At 36.7% G+C, this 16,572-nt stretch overlaps 1 protein-coding gene across 1 annotated transcript in view; it reads right to left on the bottom strand.

Annotated features, from left to right (window-relative positions):
• MTUS2 (microtubule associated scaffold protein 2) overlaps positions 1–15,048 on the bottom strand; it is a 73,103-nt gene extending 58,055 nt beyond the window's left edge. Inside the window, exon 1 of the mRNA XM_087937216.1 lies at positions 14,949–15,048. The gene's annotated coding sequence lies outside the window, so the exon portion shown is untranslated. The remainder of the gene's footprint in view (positions 1–14,948) is intronic.
• Positions 15,049–16,572: the final 1,524 nt, after the last annotated feature.

The raw sequence follows: 16,572 nt of genomic DNA, 5'->3' as shown, positions 1-16,572 counted from the left end.
AAATGGAGGATCCAGGGAATTACTGATGAATCGGTCTTGATATCAATAGTTGGAAAGATTGCATGAAGCAATCTTGAAAATACTGCAGTAAGTACCAGAACTCAACATGGAATTGTTAAGATTAGACGTTGCCAGCTCAATGATCTTGTTTTATTTCACTTTTGGTCAAATACTGTAACTTCCTTAAAAGGTAATTGCAATGTTGTAATGTCTGAAGCTGTGAAATGAGAACTACAGCTTCCCAGACCAGACAGAACCATTGTCTAAACAATACGAAACTCTAATCTGAAGGCTGGAGAAAAATAAAATAAAACGACCAATAATCAATTGATTCAAAAAGGGGAAAGAAAGATCCTTAAGTTTAGAATCGGTTCAAGTTTATCCATTGTATGACGAAGGTCTTTTCATTGAAGAGTATGGACTGCAATGATCACTGTAGTAGAGAGCAATTATTTTTTTCAGTTCCCAGTCTAGTCTGAGAAAGAATGTTACTCAACTAGTTTCTGTGTCTAAAGGGGAAGTAGAACCTGGTTTTGCTTGCTTCTTGTCTGACATCTTAATCACTACAACCATACATATATGCAAACAAGTGTGTGTGCACACACACACACACAAACTCACATGCATATAAACATGGAACGCAAACACACAAATCTATATATACATACTTACATGTACTTACTTGTACTTACTTGTTACTTGTCTATAATGAATCAACTCTTCCAGGACTTTTTGCTACTATATAGTTCTTAAATGAGGAGATGATTTTTCCTGGAAGAGTAGAGATTTACCGCCAGGCCTGGCCTGACAGTTGAAGAAGTTTTATGCCTTGAGTTCACTAAAGTATTTGATAAAATACTCATGACATCCTTAATAGTGTGGTTAACAAAATAAGGTCCAGATGACTTATCAATTAAATGAATACACATAACTGGCTTGAAAACTGGCTTGGAAATCTTATTCAGAGCTAGAAACAATTTGTCAACAAATTGGTATATCAGGAAATTCAGTCCTGGCTCCTCTACACTTCTACACTACACTACAGTTTTATTAATGGTATGGATGAGAGATGGAAGAAATGCTTATCAAATCTTTACATGTGGATAGTAGATAGTCCAAGTTAATGTCCAAGAAGATAGAAAAAGCAGTCTTGATAGGTCTCAGAAATTGACTGAATAACAGAATGAAAGTTAATGGAAGAAAATGTAAAGTTAAATACCTAGGCAACAAAAGTCAATGGCATAGATATAATTTGGGATGGCAATAGAACATTTGAGAAAGATGGTGCACCAGTTCTTGATTACAAGATAAAGATGAGTCAGCAATGTGAAATGGCTACAAAAATGCAAATGCAGGGGATCAAGTACGCCCCCTTTTTGAAGAAGTCCTTCCTGGATCCAAGTATTTTAAGCAGCTGCAATTCTACTCTCCAATCTTCCTTTTCTAGGAAGAAACTATTGTTGAGACAAGAGGCTGAGCAGTGTTGCAGAGACCCTTATTTCAAATTGGTGATCCAGTAGAATCAAAGATTGATCTCACATATGTTGCCTCCCAACATTCCTACCATTACTGCAGATATAAAAAAAAATCTACCCAACATTTAAATGTGATTTAAACAGTTTGACTATTCACAGCATACTACATCATGACACAAGGTATAAAGTATCTGACATTAAAAATAATCTATACATGTAAATATAAAGTTGCATATGAGAAACATACTGTGGCCCTTGTAATTTTAGAAAGCAAGTGCTGGATGAGAATTTTAAAAAATACCTTATGGCACCCATGTACAGAAATTGTAAATTATAATTACACGACTTTAAAATAAAGAACACAAAATATCTGATTCCAATGTGTAACACTGATATGGAGTAAATTCTGCCTGACACATCCTCCTTAATAACTACTTTCCTAACAGGTGGTGGCATTGATATCTGCAGGACCTGCTATAAAAAATCTTCTTCGTGTTAAAATATCAGTTCCAACAAAAACAATCATAACTGCAGGAATTGCAGGTAAAAACACTGTAAAGCTTAAATATTGCCTAATTTACCCCAGTGAAAAGGACAAGTTAAAGGCTCACTTAGTACCAGGAAGCCATCCTTTGCTTATCTACCATGTAATTTTAAGTCCATTGCCAATAGATGTCAGTGTTATCACATCTAACATATAGATTTCACCAATGAGTTTAATTGTACTGCTTGACAACAGGACCACAATATTTTCTTCACTGGTTCTCAAAATTACATTTTTTATGAAAACATTTTCTGCCACTCAACAAGAGTGTATTGTAATAATGTTTAGAAAGGTCATCATTCATAGTATTCTGCTTATTGTTATGTGTAGCAACTGCAGCACCATGGCCAGCGCACCCAGGAAGTTCTGTATTTCCATTCTCTCCCAATAGAGAGATGTGGTGTGTGTGTGTGTGTGTGTGTGTGTGTGTGTGTGTGTGTGTGAGAGAGAGAGAGAGAGAGAGAGAGAGAGAGAGAGAGAGAGAGAGAGAGAGAGAGAGACCCCAGTAATTCATTTAAAAATCTTGAAATCAATTCTTCTTCCGGGATCAATTCTATTGTACCTGATATTAAATAATATTTTCAGTAATATTTTAAGCCTTGACTCTCTTTTTGGTCACAAGGTTGAAATACACTGTTAGATTAATGAAGAAGATGCACAACAGTACACATTCATCTAATATTGAGAAGAATGTACCCATCATCCAAATAAACAGTTTTGTGTGTATCCAGACAAATGAAGTTCAGTATTATTTAGAATGTCCATGTACTAATTGAATATTCTGCCACTAATTTTATTTTTACACTGACAAGGCAGGTTAGGCAGCTAATACATACCTATCTTCAATGATATTCAATTCTGTTATCCTAATATTGTTATAGGAACTGATGGAAATACAAATTAAAGACACAGCTATTGAGACACTGCTGAGGACTTCTGTCATGGTCCTTTTATTTTCCAGAGAAATTCTGTTCAGATCTGTACAGTTTGGGTATGCATCCAATATACACTGGATTATGTACACATTCTTTTCTAAACACTAATGACAGAGGTCTTCTTGTCATATTCAAAATTATTCCTTCTAAATTGATTCTCCATACCTTTTCAACTCTCCTAATAACCACTGATACAAACCAAATCATATTGATATTACCATTCTTCTGCCTTTGCCATAAGAAAATAATTGTGATTTCTCAAAAAGTTGGTTGGTAATGTAGAGAAGCCACTGGTTGCTACTTACCTTCTGAAAGAAAAACTGTGTTGTTATAACAAAGACATCAAAGCCACATCTGGTTCTCTTGAGTTCTTCTTGGACACAATTGAATTTTCTGACTAGTTCATCACACCTGTCCTTCATCTGCTGGATGAACTGCCGTTCTGGCTCTCGTGTCTGCAACTCTGGCTTCGTAGAAAATCCATTTCTTGGAACAGAAGACTTTTGTTTAGGATGTCCTGCAAGAAGCAATCAATCTCCATGTAACACCCACATAATGTGTTGTTTTATATGTAAGAATGTAGCTATTCACAGTCAGGAGGTGGTTGAACTAAGAATAAACTTATCTTTTATGGCAGCCACAAATTAAGAGGAGACTGGTAGCATCTTTCTACATCATGAATTTTATTAAAAGACATAATTTAAACATCTGCAAACCTGCAATGCCTTTAATATGCAATCATTAAGCTATTCTATCTAATATATTTCTTTCTTAAACAAGAAAAATGTCACGATGAAAAAGAGTTTTAGGTTGACATGCTTTGCATTTTCTTTTTTTTAAAAAAAGAAATAATTATTACTCGTGCATTGGTGGCAGTCTCTGAGGCTGCTGTCACAAAACTTGCCAAGAAAGAGAAAGAGGTGCTGTAGTAGCAACAGCCTTGGACAGTACAAGTAGTGCTCTACTTACAACAGTTCATTTAGTGACCGTTCAAAATGCACTGAAAAACCTGACTTATGACCGTTTTTCATACTTACAACCATTGCAGAATTTCCATCATCACACTGTCAAAATTCAGATGCTTGGCAACTGACTCACATTTATGAACTGTCGCAGAGTCCAGGGTCATGTGATCACCTTTTGTGACCTTCTGGCAAGCAAAGTCAATGGGGAAGCCAGCTTCACTTAACAACCATGTTACTAACTTAACAACTGCAGTGGTTCACTTAATAACTGTGGCAAGAAAGGTCATAAAATGGGGCAAAACTCATTTAGCAAATGTCTCAGCAACAGAAATTTTGGGATCAACCGTGGTCATAAGTCAAGGACCACCTGTAGCAGCCAATAAGGCAAAGACTTGGATAGGTCATCATCGTCTTGCAAATATCTAGGATTCAAGTGTAGTTTTCAATCTTTTCCATAACTCTTGTACCAACTTTCTACAAGAACACTCATGCAAAACTCTACACTAGAACTCTCAAATGTGCTTTTTTTCTTTGTTTTTTTTTCCTGGACTTTCTTTGCCTTTTTTTTTTCTTTTGAAGACATTTCACTTCTCATCCAAGAAGCTTCTTCAGTTCTAACTGGATGGTGGGAAGGGGGAAATAGAAGGATGTGGTGGGAATGAAGGAATGATGGGGGAGCAGAATGGAAGAAATCATTCCATTCCTCCCCTCCCCACCATTCAGCCAGAACTTCTTGGATGAGAAGCAAACTGTCTTCAAGCAAAAACAAAGAAAGTCCAGTTGCCTTTTGGGGGAGGGAAAACACACCTTTGGCACAACCTGGATGACTGAGAATCTTCATAGACATCTGCATTAAAAGCTTCTTTACAAACCTTGGGCCGTGCTCTCTTGTCACTCAGAGGAGACTCTTCCTATTTTAGATACACAGTTTGCATTGCAAAAGAAAAAAAAATTCTTTTTCTCCTCCTCCTTGAGTACCAGGAGACAGAGATACCTGAGAGCAACTTAGGCAAAGATGTACATACAAATGCATGATTGAAATGTATTTGATCAAAGTGCATATGCAGCCGTTTAAGTTAAAATCTTAACGCAGCACCTATGTTTAGTTTTGTTTATACTGATTCATTTCACACATCTTGTTAATCAGGGAACTTTCTAGGTTCCTTCACCACATGAGCCCTGTTTTTCAGCTGGTGGTTCACTGTGAATTTAGCATTCCTAAAAATAAAATTTAACCAGAATTCAATGTTGTTGCAGGGTAGATTTCTCTGTTCCTTCTCATTTCCCTTCCCCCCACCTGCTGTCGGTCCTATTCCATTTAGCACTGAACATGCTCAGTCCTAATTTATCTGCTTCACAGTTTCAGTCTGGGCTTTTTTCTTTAAATATCTTTCTATCTTTACTTTGCTAAATCGTGATGTTTCCCCCAATCTGTTGTTGCTTTCTTCTTGTGTGTAGATGGTGCTAGTACGATTACTTAAATCAGGGAACTCATTTCTGAACACCAGAAATAAAGAGATTAGGAGTAAACACAGAAAGGAATCAATAGATTCGGAGACAGGCATTTTCAAAAATGTGTTTATCTGTCATATCAAGAATATAAATATTGGTGCTGGAGCTGATGCAGGGGTTTAGAATTGGCCTTTCTTCCAGAAAATCAAAGGCTGCTTCAAAGACTTTTCATATGCTGGAAAATCACGCCAGCCAGCTTATCTCTCTACAATTAGCTATTTGCATGAAACCATGCAGAGTGGATTCAGATAAATGCCATATAACTCCTTATTCTGCAGCATCTTCCTGAAAGGCTTTGTGCGAAACCGTATTACAATAATCATTTTACTGCCCAGTTAATCATCAGCACAGTTTGATGATTAGTGATATCTAGTTCATAAAAGGGGAGTGAAGTTGATTCGTATTTATGTCTAAAAATTACCCGTTACCAATATTTCTTTGCAAAAGTTTAAGCCCCGTGATGGTAATTGCAAACTTTTAGATTTTTTTTAGTACAGGTGTAGGAAGTTAGCACCCATCCCTCTCCTAGAAAATTGAAATATCCTAGGAAATATTAAAAAGGCAGAATATCTCCCCTAAAAAGAGTAGAAACTCAGAAGCAGAAACTCACCTCAGAGAGGCAGAAACTCAGCCACCACCACCACCCTCGCCCGCACCTTTGCTAATGGGCCCTTAAGGCCTAGGCCAGAGTATTCTACATAATAAAAGCCTCTACCCATCTCACCACCTGGTCTGGGGAGACTGTATCAGCCAACACTCAGGCGAAGCCATGTGGTCCAGACAAAGCCTACAAAGTTAGTTAAGACCCCCACCCCTGGGAGTCTGACAGCCAATGGGATACATTTCTTACACAGGAACAGGAAACACTAAGATGGGGCCCAACAGAGGTTATAAAACTAAGGGTCTCTCAGCATCTCAGCCCTTTTTCCTTCTTTCTTCATCCAGGGCATGTGATCCACCATTAAACCATCTTTCCAAACAGCCTCCATGTTCCCAGTGTCTTACTTCCCCACTTGGAACTGAACCCAGATGGACATTTCTTCCAACACAGATACAACAGTTTCAACTCAACACAGTTTGTTTAGTGACCGTTCAAAGCAGGGATGGGATTAAAACATTCTGTGGGCGTGGCTAAGTTGGTGGGTGTGGCTTGGTGGTCATGTTATTGGCTGGGCGTAGCCAACTCAATATCACTCACATCGAGGCACGCATCTCCTCGCCTGGCCTTTCGTGGCTGTGGGGAAGCTGCAACAGTCATAAGTGTGAAAAATGATCACAAGTCACTTTTTTCAGTGCCATTGTAACTTTCAATGGTCACTCCACACAAGCAAAGTACCAGCAAAGGAGGGGGAAAAACTCCAGAGATGTTCCAGAGACAGGAAGTCTAGTCCTGCCAAGAATGTAATAAGGGTTAATGGAGAGGCAGTTTCTGTAAGCAACACCAGAATGTTTCCTTCCTGCCTTCCTTACAGGATTAGGCCAGTAATTTTTTCTAACAACCGGTTCTCCGAACTGCTTAGAATGTTAACAACCGGTTCTAGCGAATAGGTACGAACTGGTAGAATCCCTGGTTCAAAGTTACAATGGCACTGAAAAAAGTTACTTATGACCATTTTTACAGTTACGACTGTTGCAGCATTTCCATGATAGTGTGATCAAAATTCAGGTGCTTGGCAACTGGTTCATACTAACGACCGTTGCTGTGTCCAGGGTTACGTATGTGATCACCTTCTGACAAGCAAAGTCAATGGGGAAGCGGGATTCACTTAACAACCAGGTTACTAACTTAATGACTGCAGTGATTCACTTAACAATTGTAGCAAAAAAGGCTATAAAATGGGCTCTCTTATCACTTAACAACAGAAATTTTGGGCTCAATTGTGATCGTAAGTCGAGGACTACCTGTAAAAGAAATGAAATTGCAGCCGACATATTAGAAGGCAAAGCAGCATTATTTCTTCTTTAAAAAGGCTTCTCGGCTATGTATGGGTAGCCTTAGAAAATAAAATGTTTGAATGTCCATCTATCCAGCCTGAAAAAAGACAGGGGAAACTGCAATGGTAGAGATCATCTGGGAGAGAAATGAAGTAGAGCAAAGAACCCATCTTAATATCTTGTTTTCAGTTAAATGAGTGTTTTCCTTTTGGCCGTGATGAATGAGTAAACCTTATTCATTGCAGCCATTTTGTGGGAAGGTCCACAGCAGGTTCTCAAAATTTCCCAGGTGCTCACTGGCTCAAAAAATGTTACCTAGCTGTGTTTTAAATTACATAGGGACCTTCCGTAATTACAAAAGCTCCTTAGGAAAGAAATTAATTTTCAATGTGTGAGGGACATGAGCCACAAGCCACTGGGAATGGGGCGGAGGTGGCAGTGAGACTAACAAACACATCCCATATTTTTCCTCTGCATGCAGAGAGGAGTGAACAACTGTCTGAAAAAAACCTGACTAGCATAGTAGAAGAGAAATTGCCTAGGCATGCAGTTTCACTTACCTGTAAAGAAAAGGGGGAGGGGCAGGAAAGAGAGAGATGTGGAGGAAAAATGTATCTGTTCCTGAAAGAATCTGTACTTTCATTTTTTCAAATATTACAGTGGTGCAGAAGACCACTGAGGTTGCAAATAAATGAGTTTTTATGTTGCACACTGCTGTCAGTAATAAAATTATATCACAGAGTTTCACATTTCAAGGAATTAACTGGCTTTGTTTCTACTAACATAGCAAGCTACTTTAATTTTATTTTTTTTTAAAGTTATATATAAAAGTCATAATATGCAGCCTGAGTCTTAACAGGCCTAAAATATCATTATTGCGGAACTGAATGCTGGTGGCCACATCAAAGCTTCTGTGGTATTTTCTCCTCCTCACAATAATCTGAAGTGCTCACAGATGTTTTCTAGAGCTGATGTCAGTGTTCAAAGAGAGTGTCATGGGACTCAATGACTTTCCATGGGCTTTTGATGAACTGCAGGTGCCAAAAAGCACTTATGGTGAATTTATCTAGAAAGGGAAGATGAGAAAACATTCTGAAAGCCTGGAAATTCTGTCCAATGACATTTTCTGAAATGTACATTTACATTAGACTAACAGTTGGCTAAAAGTAGTATGAAGTGTTTTATAGGATGTTGATGATTTGGGAACCAAGATGTACGAAAATAGGATTTTGTTGTAGGTCAATACTTTGAAAGGTATGGTTGTTTTGAACAACTTGAGACAAATGTTAGATATGCTGCTCTAGCTAGGTACTGTTCAATGAGTGCATAACATATAATCTGGTTCTTAATAAAAACAAAATCCAGGTATTGCTAGACCTGTAGGAGCCTGGGAAGAAGTACACTCTAGTTTTACTTTTAGTATTTGCAATGCACCAACTCTACTCACAACTTTTTTGCATTGTTATTAGTTGCATATAGTCTTTCTGTGATGAAGAGTTTTGGATGCTACTTATATAGAACTCTGGGTTTATCCAATGAAGAAAGAGTAGAAATGCCTGGAATTACAAGGGCAAAGCTGGTGTGCGCAACTTCATTTCTCTCTCTACTTATTCAGGTAAGAAGGTCTGAATACTAATTTTGCTTCCATCATTTGAAGACCAATGCAAAATAGTATTCTATTCTTGTCTGAAACATCCAACTTTTGTCAACAGTGCATGTCTTCAAGGCAGTGTTGACTCATAACAACTGAGATTTTTGGAAGTCATTTGCCATTTTCCTCTTCCTGCTAGAGAGGGAGGGAGGGAGTGGGAGGGAGGGAGGGAGAGACAGAGACAGGACACAGAGAGACTGGCCCACCCTTGATGCCGAAAGATGCAAGTAGTCTCCAGTTTTCTAGCCTGTTGCTTTAACCACTACCACAAACCGGATCCATTTTTTTTACTAGAAATGACTTTTAATAAAAAAAAGAATTAATTTATGATATCAAATGGCCCAGAGATATGTGAGAGAGTGATTCAGAATATCTAACAACTTGACAAATGATACGTTAAAATGTTAAACCTCTACCCTGTATTTTCTATGCTCTAATAAGCACTTATTAATGTGTAATGGTATGTGGCAATGATCTTGGGAGATGGAGGAAGAGCCACAGCCAGGGCAATGATTGGGTAAGAAGCAGCTTAGCCTGAGGTAGGAAGGTCTTTGTGGCAAACATTCCAGGTGGTATCTTCCCTAGCTTTTTGAACATTAAAAGTGGCAGGGGAGAAATGTACTTCCAGACTTGCAAGAATTTGTTAATATAAAGTAAAATTAGTTCATTTGGGCCTGCTTATTGTCTAAACTACCTTGCAAGTTTAACAATATGTTCTGGCAATAGTGGAAGACAAACAACCTTATAATTAGTTCTGTTGCTTTTGCTATACTTTGGATTCAATTAGAACTGTTTGAGTGTTTTGCAATATCTTTTATTGTTAATGTTATGGCGATACAGATAGAAAGAAATAATAAAGCAGAACATCCGATTTTTAAGAAAAATAATGAAATATGCTTTGTATTTAAAACACCAGGAAACCAAGAAACTTCAAAGGTATTCAATAATGAGGTCAGTGAGTCTATTTCAAAATGACTTCCTTGGGGACTCCACAGCTAAATTGTTTCAGATTTAATTAAAGAAAATTCACTGAAACTATGTCCAAGTCTTCCAAATCCCTGCAGCCTTACAATATTTGAACTGAATGCCTTTAAATTGTCTTTCCAAATGTCCTTGTAATTTAAGTTTTGTGAATCTTGTCCTTGTGGATAATCTTGAGCTTCTCCATTCATCTAGCGCTAACAGAACAACTCAAAATGCATACCATTTTTCTGCTTCATATGGAGAATCTACAAAATACAACGCACATAGAATGATTCTGAATCTTTTTATGTAGTAGTGAAGTTATGAGGAAGGATATTATTTAGGGCATGGGCATGATAATTGCCTTAGAAATGCTTTCAATTATACCCCACATGGATGTTAGAAGATAAGACCACTCAAGCATAGACAGATACATTTTTGCTGGAAGCAGGTTAGAAGCTCCAAATATCAGGCAGTCAGAACAATGATTTCCTGGACATTTTACAGTGAGCAGATGGGGAAAATGATAAAGTATTTGTATTTTAACAGTGTTTTTCTATGTGTTTGGCACGGGGTACTAGTCTCCTCTTTCACCATCCTTTCCAAATCATTCTCCATTTCTTTTCCAATAGTTAGGCTAATATGGATTACTTATCCAATCATTAATTATAATGAATTATTTAAAAAAGAAAAACAATATTAAATATCTGTAGGTACAATATCCTCCTCCTTCTTCTCCCCCTATATTATGAGGAAGGTCTAGATATGATACCTATAATAGCCAAATGTCTCTCACACTTGGTTTCTAAAACTTCACTGATAGCACCTCAAACATTTCTTCTGTCTATATTATATTATATTATATTATATTATATTATATTATATTATATTATATTATATTATATTATATTATATTAATATATTATATTATATTATATTATATTATATTATATTATATTATATTATATTATATTATATTATATTAATATAATTTCATTCTTTCATAATTGAACTTCAACGCTGTCCAACTCACCATGGTGACTCTAGGCCGCTTACAGTCATATAAATTGTGTGTCCAATCACACTTGCCCAATAAAGAATACTGTTCTGTTCTGTTCTGTTCTGTTCTGTTCTGTTCTATTCATTAAAATACAGTATAAAATGTATTTAAACTATGTGATAAAATAATAAGTAAAAACTTTACCTTTAAAATTCAATTAAAATTAAATTAATCAAGATGGGAGGAAGGGACCAAGTGTGCATGGGGAAGAGGTGGGGTCTGCCTAATCCATTAACCACCTCCAAGATGCCATGTCCCTGTTGGGAGTGCATTTAGAATAATCCAAGACAGACATTAAATAGGGATTTTGTGGAAATGCTTTATTTATTTTTTTTCAGTCATGAAAGATTGGATGAATGTTCTTTTAGTACGCAGAAGTTTCTTAAAAATATTCAAGAATCCAGTGATATTGTGGTATTTGGAAACACAGGCAGGGCTGTATGTATCATACAATGAACAACAGAGGGAATTAGGTATGTTTAATCTAACAAAGATAAGGTCTAAGGATGATAATGATAGCAGTCTTCTAGTGCTAGAGGGTCTGTCACAGAGAAGAGGGGATTCACCTATTATTATCTGAAGCACCTGAGGGCAGGATAAGAAATAACAAGTGGAAGATCTTTAAAGAGAGATCCAACTAGGACTAGGGAGAAATTCCTGACAATGAAAACGATTAATCAGTGGAACAACTTATCTTTGGAAATTGTTAGTTTTCCATCATTGGAGCTTTTCAAGAAGAGGCTGGACAGCCATTTGTCAATAATAGTATAGGATCTCCTGCTCCTCCAAGGTCCCTTTCAACCCTATTCTAGTTTCTACTTGGCTCACCAGGACCAATAGCATAGTCCTTCAGCAGTTTTGAGGAGATTAAAATTCCATGAAAGCTGTCAAACAATTGCAGAATAAGTGCCTCCATTGAAAGTACCTTAATCATACAAACAAAAGGAAAGTATAACAATTTTCTTATATAGTAGTTGGCTTAGGAACAGCTTCTTAATATTTTCTTCATCTGTCCTCTCTATTCTTCTGATCCCAGAGCACAATTTCCACTAACCTCTCTTCAGCATACAGAAAATACTTTAGTAAAGGAGACACCACAGATGCCATAATATTTTGATTTCCATCCTAATATACATACTGTTCAATGGATATTGACTCACTCCAGCCCATAGGTAGCCCATAGCAGCATGGTCCATAGTTTGCCGATTGAGAAATTAGTATAACAAAATGTAATATGCTTTTAGTTGATTAAATAAGCTTGATAAACTGAAAACCACCTGTTTCTCAAGCGTCTGTAGAATGTCATCGATCAGAGCCAGACTTCTATTGCTAGTGTGTTTGTGTGTAGTCATAAATTTGTATTTGTAATACTTTGCATGTCCAAATCAATATATCAGTTTTGAACTGCAATGTTTTCCTTGAAATAGAAAATTGTCTAATCCAAGCTGAGGGGTTTTTTTTTGGCTTTAAAAAGAAATGTTAGGATTATTTTTAAAGTGTGCATTCCAGCAACATTTTCTAAACAGCTCTACAAAAAATTAGCATCTGCTGTAAAATACTGGCATGCATTGTCCTGCTATTATGCAATACAGCTGTCTCGCCTCTTTTACTGTCATAATAAAAGACAAAAAAAACAACAACAGAGCAGCAATTTAAAGAATTTCATCTCTGGCATTTTGAAATATAACCACGCTCCATTTAAATAATAAACTTCTTCTGTAATTATATATTTAGTGAAAGGGATTTTTGCCCAAAGTTGGGTATAGAATATATTCAGACTGGTTCATTTCTTTTGGCTCTCTGAGAGTTTCCCACAAAGTAGCCCAGGTCATACTGGGAAGCAACGTTAAGCCTTCAAAATGGCTTTCAAGATCATTTGGGAAATCAGCTGCACTAAATCTAACCTGTCATTTAGAACTATTGTAACAAAGGTACATGCTTTTAACAGGACGGTGGTAGTATGAATGAAAAACAATATCATAGAAAGCCTAGGGAGATGACCAAGATGATTAGATGTAGTTTTCAGAAGAGGGAATGATTTAGATTTCTTACTAGTTAAATTTAAGTACCTTAGTGCACAAGTGATCTGAAACAGTGGATATGCTCCCTGGCAGACAAATGCTACTAATATTGTCGCCATTTACATTTTATGTATATATTTGCATATAAACCATTTAGCTTACTTAACGTGCATGCTAATAAGATAATGCTTAAAATTCTGTAATCTAGAGTTCAACAGTACATGGAACTAAAACTGCCAAATATAAAATTGGAATTCAGAAAACGCTGGGTACTTGTAGACATTGCTAGTATCCAATGGATAATTGAAAGACAAGGAGCTTTTAAAAATATACGTATTTCTTCTTTGCATATTATAAACAGTGGTGACTGGATATTCCACATCAAACATGAATAACTTGTAAAAACCAGGATATAGCAAATCACAGGAAAAGGGTGTATAGTTATAATGGAATTTATAATGAAATTTGACCACAACTTAAATCGTTCATAACCGGGAAAGGGATACACCAAGGTTATAAATTGTCATCTGATTCATTTATATGCAGAATATATGATAAATGTGGAAATAGAAGAAACAGAAATTGGAATTAAAATTGTTTGAAGAAACATAAATAAACTTAGGTACGTTGATAACATATTTAGAGGTTGAAAGCAAGAAAGACTTAAGGAATCTCTTGTTGAACATAAAATAATAGAATGCAAAAACTGTATTTATGTTATTGAACATTGACAAGAATCCTTCATGATATTCTGAATTAAATTAAGTAGTTTCACAATTAGAATAAAGAACTTGATGATGTAAACCATTTAGAGAGGAGTGCAAAGCACCGTGAAGCGGTATATAAGTCTAAGTACTATTGCTATTAATTGTACCAATTTTCATTATAAGGGGAAGGAGAAGAAACAATTTGGAAATGCCTTTCCATGCTGTTTTTGTTTACAAATTGTTTTGTGGAAACATTTAAACATTAAACATTTAAACCTCCAATTATCTCACTAATTGAAGAATAATTTTAGCTCATTAAAATGTTTTTATTGAGAACTCTAACTAGTCAGCCAAATCAATACTGTAGTTTTAAATACACATGCATGTATTCATCTGACCTTTTCATTTATTGTTCACAGTTACCAACCACTTGTCTCCACCTGTGGCATTTTAATTATGTAGACTGGTATAGAAAAGAATACTGCAGTTAAATGCAGGGATTGCTGACAGAGGACTAAAGGAAAAGCAGAACACAGGCTTGTACATGAGCCAACAATTCAGGATTTATTCTTCTTATACTACCTATAGAAAATATGATGCCTTCTACTTGATGATGTAGTATGTTAAAAAAATAGCCATGGCTAGAAATGTTTGCCCATTATGCATCACATGATAGCATTTCTTGGCAAATTAAATAAGTTTCATGTTTTAAACTTTTAACAACAAGGCATTCATTTATAGGGAAAAATACCTTGTTTGTTCCATCCAAAGATAATCTGATACAATTTGCTTTGTCTGCTCATATAATAAACTTGCTTACTGATGCTTGACGGCCTGAGATTTAATATTTATAGAGTTTGTGTTCATGCAGGGCAACCTAACAAATAATAACACTTTTTACTTTCTTCTCCATCATTTCCCCTAATCAATCAGAATAAATGTATACTTTTAATATAAGAAGCTTTGTAAGGAATGCTGCAAGTAGCTTTTGAAATGATCACACAATGGAAAAAGGTGCAGCTGCTTTAACCATTTAAAAACAGGTACACACCTCTTGTTCAGCATTGTACAGATTTGCATTGGTCTAGATGTTATTCCAGAAAGCCGTACTTTAATCATTTGCCACCTACAAATTTAAAACCATTTTTTTTAAAAAAAAGTATTCCCAGATTACAAATACCTGGTGAATGGAGCTTGGTGGCTGCTACTACCAGTCTCTTGGGAGATGAGATGGTAGGCCTGCTGCTTTCCTGATCTTTCTGTCCTTCTTTTTTTGGCCCTGTAAGAAAAAGATATATGTACATGACTGAAAATGAAACATAAAAGAATAACAGAATAGGAAGGATCCTTGGAGGACTTTTAGTCCAGATAGGAAACCCTATACTATGTCAGACAAATGGTTGTCCAATCTCTTCTTAAACACTTCCAATGTTGGAGTACCCAAAATTTCTGAAAGCAAGTTGCTCCACTGAATAATTGTTCTGTCAGGAAATTCCACCTTAGTTCTAGGTTGGTTCTCTCCTTGATTAATTTCCATCCATTGCTTCTTGCCTTGCCTTCGGGTGCTTTAGAGAATGGGTTGATCCCCTCTTCGTGGTAGCCCCCTAGATTTTGGAACACTGCCAATATGTCACCCCAGTCCTTCTTTTAATTAGACTAGACATACCCAGTTCCTGCAACCGTTCTTCATAAGTTTTAGCCTCCAGTCCCCTAAGTATCTTTGTTGCTGTTCTCTGTACTCTTTCTAGAGTCTCAACATCTTTTTTATGTCATGGCAACCAAAACTGGATGCAGTATTCCAAGTGTGGAAAAGTGGTATAAAATTTCATGTGAATAATTTCACAGTTAGAGGTAGACACTCTAGGAATTTGACTTCATATCCCATAGGTAAGTACATTAAATGGGTGAAGAATATTCTGTCTTCAGAAATACCATGCTGCACATTTCCAGCCACTGTATTTCTAGGCACTCATAATACTTCATAATGCGGTAAAGTTAAATAATAACACAAATCATAATGTATAATATTCATATTCAATCCACATATGTATGGAGAACCTATACACACATTTCAATTACAAAGATACATATACATATCCTAGCACTTCCCCATAACCAGGGGTGGGATTCTACCGGTTCGCACCTATTTGCTAGAACCAGTTGTTAACATTCTAAGCAGTTTGGAGAACCAGTTGTTAGAAGAAATTACTGGCCTAATCCTGTAAGGAAGGCAGGAAGGAAACATTCTGGTGTTGCTTACAGAAACTGCCTCTCTGTTAACCCTTATTACATTCTTGGCAGGACTAGACTTCCTGTCTCTGGAACTTCTCTGGAGTTTTTTCCCCCCCTCCTTTGCTGATACTTTGCTTGTGTGGAGTGACCAATCAAAGTTACAATGGCACTGAAAAAAGTGACTTATGACCATTTTTCACACTTACGACTGTTGCAGCATCCCCACAGCCACGAGAGGCCAGGCGAGGAGATGCGTGCCTCGATGTGAGTGATGTTGAGTTGGCCACGCCCAGCCAATAACATGACCACCAAGCCACGCCCACCAACTAAGCCATGCCCAAAGAACTGGTTGTTAAAAAAATTGAATCCCACCCCTGCCCATAACTCACTTCCTCAGTTGCACCATCAGTTGATTGAGATTTCCCCTGGACAGAATAAAGTTTAGCTTTCTTTCTTATTGCTGAGTCACTGAATAAAGCTTATTTCAAGAGCCTCTCTGATCATTAGGAGAAAGAAAGAGCATTGGAACAGGATTGGGAAATGAGTCAAAATACACAGAACACTTTAGGCAG

Source organism: Pseudonaja textilis, chromosome 7, assembly GCF_049901715.1.
Source record: "Pseudonaja textilis isolate UNSWEBS1 chromosome 7, rPseTex1.2, whole genome shotgun sequence".
NCBI classification, from domain to species: domain Eukaryota; kingdom Metazoa; phylum Chordata; class Lepidosauria; order Squamata; family Elapidae; genus Pseudonaja; species Pseudonaja textilis.
This window is presented reverse-complemented; position numbering and strand designations above follow the sequence as displayed.